This window comes from Marmota marmota, unplaced genomic scaffold (genome assembly GCF_001458135.2).
Source record: "Marmota marmota marmota unplaced genomic scaffold, marMar, whole genome shotgun sequence".
NCBI lineage: Eukaryota > Metazoa > Chordata > Mammalia > Rodentia > Sciuridae > Marmota > Marmota marmota.
In genome coordinates, this window is record NW_026000164.1 from 3,840,406 (window position 1) to 3,850,287 (window position 9,882).

Consider the following 9,882-nt stretch of genomic DNA (forward strand, 5'->3'; position numbering starts at 1 on the left):
TATGCTGGACCAGTAGTCAGTGACGGGTATGATCCAATTGCAGTGGTATCAACCTAAGACAGGAGGCTGATGCCTAGAGGTCAGTTTTTCCCATGACGGGTAAGAACCATATGTTGAATTGGACAACCTACCAGGCACGGTCCTTAAGCCACATTGCTTGTTGTTTAATTAATTAGAAGGGGGGAGATGCTGAGGGCCATTGCTAAGTAAGAATGACGCATGGCATGACCCAGGTCATTTGCATTGTCATTGCATGAAAGGTGACCTTGCTCAAGGACCAGGGCGGATCCGGGTTTAGGGCAGATCGGGGTTTAGGGCATTCCCGGTTTAGGACAATCTGGGTTTAGGGCAGTTCCAGGTTTAAGGTGTACCCTGCTGGGAATAGGGCGTATCCTGCTGCCTCAGGCGCGCCTGCTCGTTGAGTTCTCGTTGAGTTCTCGTGGGATTCAGAGAGTATTTGGGATTTTGCCCAGAATGTGATTGGGGCCCAGAACGTGAATTCCCCCAGAACGTGTTTGTAGAGTGCCGGTGTGAGTTCAGGAATAAAGAATTGCTGTTTGAATCTACAAGGCTGTGAGTGGCTCGTGATTTTGTGCCCAGCCAGACTGTGGCAAGATTCATTATTGGTGTATAGGAAAGCTCTTTATTTATATATGTTGATTTTGTAACCTGCTACTTATTTGCTTATTAGCTCTAGCCACCTTCTGGTGGAGCTTTTTGGATCTTCTATGTATAGAATCATATTTATTTGTAAATAGTGATAATTTGACTTCTTCTTTTCCTATTTTTATCCCTATTATTTCCTTCTCTTGCCTCATTGCTCTGGCTAGAATTTCTAGTGCTATATTAAAGTATTGAATATGAGTGCTGACAGTGGACATCTTGTCATGTTGAAGATTTTAAAGGAAATTTTTTCAGTTTTTTCCCACTTGCTACGATGTTGGCTTTGGGTTTGTCAAATATAGCTTTTATGATATTTATATATAGATTCCTTCTATCCCTAATTTCTTCAGTGTTTTATTTTCATTAATGGTTGAATTTTATTGAAAACTTCCTGTGCATCAACTGAGACAACTATATGATTTTTATTTATGTGGTGAGTTATATTTATTGATTTACATATATTAAATCATCCTGCACCCTGCAATAAAACAACTTGGACATCATGTACAAACTTCTTAATGTATTGCTGAAGATGATTTGTTGGTATTTTAGTAAGAATTTTTGCTTTAAGCTCCTTAGACATATTGATGTGTAGCTCTCTTTCTTTGATGTATTCTTATTTGGTTTTGGCATGTGGTGATACTGGCTTCACTGAATTAAATTGGAAGTGTTCATTCTCTTTCTATTTCACGAAATAATTTGAGTAGTATTGGTATTAGTTCTTTAAAGATCTAATAAAATTCAGCTGAAAATTCATCTGGTCCTGGACTTTCCTTTGTTGGAATACTTTTTATTACTGCTTCTATCTCATTGCTAGTTATCAGTGTGTTTGGGTTTTCTATGTCCTCTTGATTCAATTTTGGCATGTCATATGTGTTCAACAAATTGTGTACCAAAGGACTTTAAAACAGCATACTACAGGGACACAGCCACATCAATGTTTATAGCAGCACAATTCACAATAGCTAAAATGTGGAGCCAAACTAAATGTCCTTCAGTGGATGAATGGATAAAGAAAATGTGGTTTATATACACAATGGAATTTTACTCAGCATTTAAAAAGAACAAAATCATGACATTTGCAGGTAAATGGATGGCATTGGAGAAGATAATGCTAAGTGAAGTTAGCCAATCCCAATAAAACAAATGCTGAATGTTTTCTCTGATATAAGGGAGGTGACTCATAGTTGGGTAGGGAGGGAAAGCTTGGGAGGATTAAATGAATTGTAGATAGGGCAGAGGAGTGAGAGGGAAAGGGAGGGGACAGGGGATTCACAAGGATGGTAGAATGTGATGGACATCATTTTACAAAGTACATGTATGAAGACTTGAATTGGGTGTCAACATACTTTATATACAAACAGAGATATGAAAAAATGTGGTATATATGAGTATTAAGAATTGTAATGCAAAAAAAGTACATGTATAAAGACATATAAATTGGTGTGAACATACTTTATATACGGAAATACGAAAAATTATGCTCTATATGTGTATAAGAATTGTAATGCATTCCACTGTTGTCATGTATTTAAAAATAATAATAAAATCAATTTTAAAAAACATCCATTTCTTCCATTTTTTCAATTTATCGGAGTATAAGTTTTCAAAATAGTCCCTAATGATCCTCTGAATTTCTGTGATGTCTGTAGTGATGTCTCCTTTTTCATCTCTAGTTTTAGTAATTGGGTCTTCTCATTTTTCTTCTGATTAATTTGGAAAAGGGTTTATCAATCTTGTTTATCTTTTCAAAGAACCAACAATTTTTTGATCCATTGTATTTTTTGTATTCTCTTGTTTATTCAGCTTTTTCACTGCTGTGAGTAAAGGACCCAACCAGAACAATTGTAGAGGAGTAAAGGTTTATTTAGGAGCTCATGGTTTCACAAGTCTCAGTCCATAAGTAGATGGCTCTATTCCTCAGGACTCAAGGTGAAGCAGGACATCATGGTGGAAGAGTGTGGCAGACAGAAGCAGCTCACACAGTGATCAGGAGGAAGAAAGAGACTCTACTCTCCAGATACAAAATAGATACCCCACAGTCCCACCCCCAATGAACCACTTCCTTCAGCCATACCCCACCTGCATCCAGTTACCATTTGGTTAATCTCATCAGGGATTAATTCACTGATTAGGTTAAGGCTATAACCCAAACATTTCTCCTCCAAACTTTCTTGCATTACCTCACATGTGAGCTTTTGGGAGACACCTCACATCCAAACCATAACATTTCTATTTCATTGGTTTTATCTCTTTCCTGGACTGGTTTTGGAATTTGTTTCTTATTATTTATCAATGGCCTTGAGATGCATCATTGGGTTATTTATTTGGGCTTTTTCTGATTTTTGTTATATAGGCACTCATCACTATAAATTTTTCTCTTAGAACTGTCTTCATAGTGTCCCAGAGGTTCTGGTATGTTATATCAAAATTCTCATCAGATTCTAAGAATTTTTTTAAATTTCTCCCCTGGTTTCTTCTATCATCCATTCCTAATTCAAAAGTGTATCATTTGGTCTTCATATATTTATACCTTTTGTTGATGTCTAATTTCATTCCATTGTGATCGATAAAATAAAAGGAATTGTACCATTTTTTTATTTTCTGAGATTTTCTTTCTGGCATAAAATATGGCCTATTTTGGAGAATTTTCCATGAGCACCTAAGAAGAAAGTGAATTTGGCTGTGGTTGGATAAATTATTCTATAGATGTCTGTAAAGTCCATTTTATTTATATTTTAGGTCTGAAGAGTCTTTACTGAGTTTGTATGGAAGACTTGTCTACTGGCGAGAGATGTGTGTGGAAACTACCAGTATTATTGTATTGGGGTGTATCTGAGTCTTTAAGCCGAGTAGTGTCTGTTATTGTATAATTAGGTACACCAATATTTGGGGCATAAATATTTACTGTTATATCTTTTTGCTTGATTTTTCCCCATAACAGCATTTAAAGCCCTTATTTGTCTCTTCTGATTAATTTTAGCTTCAGATCTGCTTAGTCAGATAGGAGCGTAGCTATTTGTGTTTTTTTGGAGACCCAATTGTATAATATATCTATTTTCATCCCTTCCCTTTTAGGCTGTGGTTTTCTTTGTCTGTAAGATGACTTTCTTGCAAACAACATATATGTAGGTCTTGTTTTTTAATTGATTTTTCCAGCCTATGTCTTTTAATTAGAAAGTTGAGACCATTTATGTTCAATGTTATTATAAAGAGAAACTTATCAATTCCTGACAGTTTGATTTATTTCTAATGCTTAATTTGGTTCTGTTTCTCATTTGTTTAGCTAGTCTTCAAATTAATTAAAGTTGTCCATTTGCAAGCTCTGGGGATTGCTTTTGATTTCTTCTGTGTGTAGTATTTCTTTAAGAATTTTCTGACATTCCAGTATAGTAACCATGAATTCTTTTAGGATTTGCTTATCTTTGAAGGGTTTTTTATTTCTTTTTTGATTCTGAAGGATAGCTTTCATGGATATAATGATTTTGGTTGATGAGTATTTTCTTTCAGCACTTGGGACACATCATTCCAAGCCTTCTTTGGATTTTATACTTTATACTGGGAAATAAGAGATAATTCTGTTTGGCTTCCATCTAAATGTGACCTGAAGTTTTTATCTTGAGGCTTTTAAAATTCTATCCTTTTACTATATGTTAGATGTTTTTCTAATAATGCGTTGTGGAAAGAATCTTTCTTCATCTTGTTTATTTGAGGTTCTGAATGCCTCCTGTATCTGGATGTCCATCTCAATCTCAAAGTTTGGACTTTTATTGTTATTATTTCTCTGAAGAGGCTATTCATGCCATTCACCTGTATCTCACAATCTTCTTCAATTCTAGTGATTCTTAAGTTTTGAATCTTAATGTTGCCTGCATCTCATAACCTTCTTCAATTTCAGTGATTCTTAAATTTGGGATCTTAATGTTGCCCCAGGTTTCTTATATATCCTGGTTGCAGTTATTTATTTTCTTTTATTTAATACTCTCTTAATGTTCAAGACTGGCAACTTTATCTTCCAGCTCTTCTGTCTTCAGCATAGTCTACTCTATTAGAGAGATTTTCAACTGAACATTTTATTTGATTTAGTATATCTTTCATTTCCAAGATTTCTGTTTGGTTCTTTTTCAATCTCTCTTCTAATGGAATTTCTCATTTATTTCCTGTCACGTCCTAAGTCTTTCAGTTACCTTCTGTGTTCTCTTCAAATTCATTTGTCATTTGTACAATCATTCTTTTGAATTCCTTTTCTAGTATTTTATCCATTTCTATATCTTTGGAGTTAGTTACTGGTGAATTATGAACTTTATGAGGCAACTTTGTTCTTTCATATTTCTTGTATTCCTCTGTTGGGTTTTATGCATCTGTTAGGATGGATCTCTCTTCCACTCTTACTTGTTAACCTTTTTAGGCCACAGCCTTTTCTTGACAAAACATTCTAGGATATCAAGTCATTATGAATTTTTCAATATATTTCCAAATGGGTTTTGCAATATAGTTTTCTTCTTGGTTCTTTGGTGATGATGAATATATTTTGACAGAATGTATGGTGTGTCAAAGCTTGATTATTCCACTTTCCCTGTAGGTTACACGTGGGGTCTTGTAGATCTGGCAATATGTGTTGTATACAGCAGGGTATGTGAGGTGCGCCACCTGTGATTGCTCTTCTTTACTTTACAACTCTGTATATTCTAAAAGAATATGTGAATGATCTAGATTAAAAACACTCATAGGTGTGGTGCCCAAAGCCCTTATGTTAATTTTGTTTTTGCTGTAGGAGTATATGTCCATGAGTGAGATCTGATGACTCTCCATATCCATTTCTACCTGGGGCCTGGTCATTAGTTTGGGTTTTTGTGTCCTTTATATGTAATAGGTATCATTGAGGTTACAATATAGTTAGTTGGTTTGGGGAACAAGGTGTGCCATCTCTTGACTGGGTTTAGCTCAGCAGCAGAGTGTCTGTGAACTTGTAGTGTCCTGATAAAATCCCAATATCTCCCAGAAAAGGAGCAAACAATAGCAACAACACAAGCAAGCAATATACAGCATTAAAACAAATGCCTGCTGCCTACTATTGCCGCAGTCTGCCTGGGCACAAAATCACGAGCCACCACACAGCTTGTAGATTCAAACAGCAACTCTTTATTCCCGATCTCATACCAGCTGTCTACAATCACGTTCTGGGGAAATCCACGTTCTCTGCCCAAATCCACCCCCACTGGGCTTCTGTCTCCCAAAAAATACTGTCTGAATCCCGTGAGAACTCAAGGGGAACTCAGGCAGCAGGATACGCCCTATTCCCAGCAGGAATAACCTTAAACCTGGAACCACCCTAAACCCGGATAGTCCTAAACTGGGAACGCCCTAAACCCGGATCCGCCTTGGTCCTTGAGCAAGGTCACCTACATGCAATGTCACTGCAAAATGTCCTATTTCCACGAGTCCTTCCACTAAGCAACATGGGGTACGCTGGCAAGGAAATTGTCATACCTACTTGGCTAATGGCTCCCAGCATACTATGACATCTACAACACAAATTACCATAAAAACAGGAATGGCATTGTTGGTAATTGTCAACAGCAAAAATAATAAATAGTCATGAACTAGATCTGATATAAAAAGCAGATGTTAACTATGCTATCCACAGTACTAGTAATTGCAAAAGCATGAATGGTGGAGGAAGGAGTTACACCAACTAAATAGTTCTTAAAAATAGTAAGAGCCAGGTGCAGTGGTTCATGCTTGTAATTCCAGTGGCTCAGAAGTCTGAGGCAGGAGAATCACAAGTTCAAAGGCAGCCTCAGCAATTTCAAGGCACTAAGCAACTCAGTGAGACCCTGTCTCTAAATAAGATTCAAACTAGGGCTGGAAATGTGGCTCAGTGGTTGAGTGCCCCTGCAATACCAAAAAAGGGGTGGGGGTGGCTATGTTGTAGCTCAGTGGTAGAACACCTGCCTACCATATGTGAGGCACTGGGTTTGATCCTCAGCACCACATAAAAATAAATAAGTGAAATAAAGGTATTTTGTCCAACCAACTAAAAATTAAATATTTTTTTAAATAAAAAAAATAAAGTGAGTAAATATACAGAAGAAGATAATTTGGCTATTAGAGGGAGAAGAAAGAAGAGAAAGAATCAGGAGAAACAAACAAAAATAAGCAAAAATCCCTAACCCTCAAAAACAAGACTAGGAAAAATATCAATAATTTTAAAAATGGTAAAATAAAAAAAAAGAAACAAATATATGTGTGTGTGTGTGTGTGTGTGTATCCACTAACCAATCAGCACATCAATACAGCTAGAACTCAGAGGGCGGGGATAGAGAGAGACAGAGACAAAGACAGGGAGACTAGAGGGAGAGAGGAAAAGATTCTTAATTAAAAATAAAAAAATTATCTCCACTACATGGTCAAAATTATTGATGAGAATGATCGATGACTGCCCTCTTTCTATTTCTTCTTGTGCTGTGTACCCTTACAAAGAACAAGGACTTGGGGGTTGTCAACCCAGTTCCTCGTTGTGCTGCTCACTGAGGTGTCAGCTGGAGTGGCCTAAAACTGAAGCTGGTTGAAACTGCTCTCAGCTTCCCTTCTCCAGGGAGGATAGAACTGGAACTACTGTTGATTGGAGTTTTGTCTGGACAGACCAGATCCTTGAACTCTCAGGGTGGGGACGGCTACAGAATTCTAAATAGGAAGTTCTAGTGAGTGGGGCATCACTCTAATGGGCCTTTGGGATTTGGGCATGGTATCCGCTCTTTGATGATTAGATCCAAACATCCCCAGGGCCAGGCAGATACCAATCTCTGCTGAACTTCTACATCTAAGTAGCATTCCAAGAATTCTACCTTTAGGGCAGTGAAGCCAACCCTACACAGGTCTCTCATTCTGCTGCTCATGAACGCAGCCTTCCTAGGCTTAGTCTCCAAATGTGATCACGCCCACAGGTTCAGATTCTCTAAAGCAAGTTGTGCTCCACTCTGTATCTCTAACTTGATTTCCCCTGGGGTACAATCTTCTCTGTGCCTGTTTTAATCACGCTCTAGTTAGTGCCCCTACTAGGCCTGGTGATAGGTACTTGCTGGGACAGTGCGGCTGTATTTCCCATGATGTCCCTGGCTCCCACAGCAGCCTGCAGCATGGCTGCCTCAAGGCGGCTACCACTTCAGCTCTCTGCCTGCCAGATGAGAAACACAGAGCGCTTTTTGAACACCGGTTCTCTGTGTAGCCTCTAGATTGGCCGAGTGCAGCTGCTGCTCTGTAGTACAGGTTTTTCCATGCCAAACGTGTCCATGGTGCTCCTCTCTCTGTTTTCCTTCCCTCTGTGGTGACCAGCACCTCTCCTGCTGCCACAACCACCTTGACTCCCATGTACTCTTTTTTTATCCTCTGTTCAACGCTCCTGAATTGTTAGTCTGTAAGGGAATCTGAATGTTTAATGTTAAATTTCAGTGAATTCCTTCTTTCACCCACCTTGCTGAGAAGCAGAGCTCCCACTGCTTCAACCCCAAGCCACGGAACAACCGGAAATGCGGCCTTCCTCTAACCTGCCATCTTGAATCCTCCCCTCTGCTATTTTTACCCCTAGTTTAGGCTGAGAGAGCAGGGGAAGTTGTCCATGTCGCTGGCGTGACAGTTGGCACTTAGAACAACTAGCTCTCATTTTCAGCTGGTTCACTTATTCGGTGACATGAGGTCAAAGGTTCTCGAGATACAATCAGAAGGGCCCTGTGTTTGGGCTGCAGGAGAACCACACACACAGTGTCCTGTTGGAGCTTATTATTTGCTCTCTGAACCAATCAAATCAGCCTTCCTGAAGCCACACCAACTGCTCTCAGGAAACTGCATGTTGGATTCTGGGGGACTGTGACAAAGTCTCTCCCAACTTTTTCTATGGGCTTCTACATTTCCATCCCCCAAAATGACCCAGATATTGATTACCCCCCAAGTCCAATAAGGCTCAGTGACCAAGCACACCCGCCTCGTTGGCCTGAGGATCCTTTGCCGTCTACCCTTTGTGGTCCCAGCCTGGACACTTTCATTTGAGAAGAGCCCATCTCAGATGGACAGACACAGAGGACAATAGATGGCAAGATGGGAAGGAGCTCAAGGCCATCAGAGAAGTCTGAAGATCCAGGATCATAAAGCAGGCAGGATCCAGGCTAGAGGGCCAGGATCCCAACCAGCCTGATCAGGGAGCCACCAGCCCTCCACAGTGACCACTGCCCAGTACCTGACCTCACTGCCGATGCCTGAGCTCCAAGGTGAATTCCACATTGAGCCTGCCTCTCTGAGCAATTTTCTTCACACTCACAGTTTTCCTTGGGGTATAGAGTTGGCCAAGTTCAAGGTATTAGCCATTGTTCTGAATGATTTCACATGTCAAATTGGATATTCTGTGGTAGGCAGATATTTGGCCAAACACTATTATATTTAAATATAATTAATACTTAAATCAGTAGACTTTGTGTAAAGGCCATTACCATTCTTAAGTGGGTGGTCCTCGTGTAATCAGTTAAGTCTTAAGAGGAAAAACTGAAGATTATGAGAAAGAGGGAATGTGCCCCAAGACTGTCTTCAGACTCGAGCTGCCACATCCCCTTTTCCTGGGAGTCCAAACTGTGGGGCCTCCTGTAGAAATCATGCTTATATGTTCCACAGCTGTGTAGGCCAGCTCTTAAAATCTCTCTCTCTCTCTCTCTCTCTCTCTCTCTCTCTCTCTCTCTCTCACACACACACACACACACACACACACACACACACATACACACACACACACACACGCACACACTACTGGTCTGTGTTCTTTGGAGAACTGGGCCTAGCACCCACATATTTGGGAAGGATACATCTGCTACTTTTGTCTTCCTTAACCTATCTAGACTAGATCCTGTCTTCCATCCTGGGACCCATGAGCACAGACTGGGTCTTGAAAACCCAGGGTTTCTCTAGATTGACAGGTGTCAGAAATTATTTCTGGTGAACACCTTATCTACCTGGCCTCTCTCTACCTTGATGGCAGAATCACATGGTAACCATTGTGGTCCTCCAGTGAAAAGCAGTTGCCACCTGGATCTGAACCAGGGACCTCTTGAGCTGCAGTCAAATGTTCTACCTCTCAGCTATGGTCCCACGTGTCTGCAACCTCCCATTAGCACCTTTTCCTCCACAGCACCTCTTATGGTTTAGATATGAGGTGTCCCCAAAAGCTCATGTGAG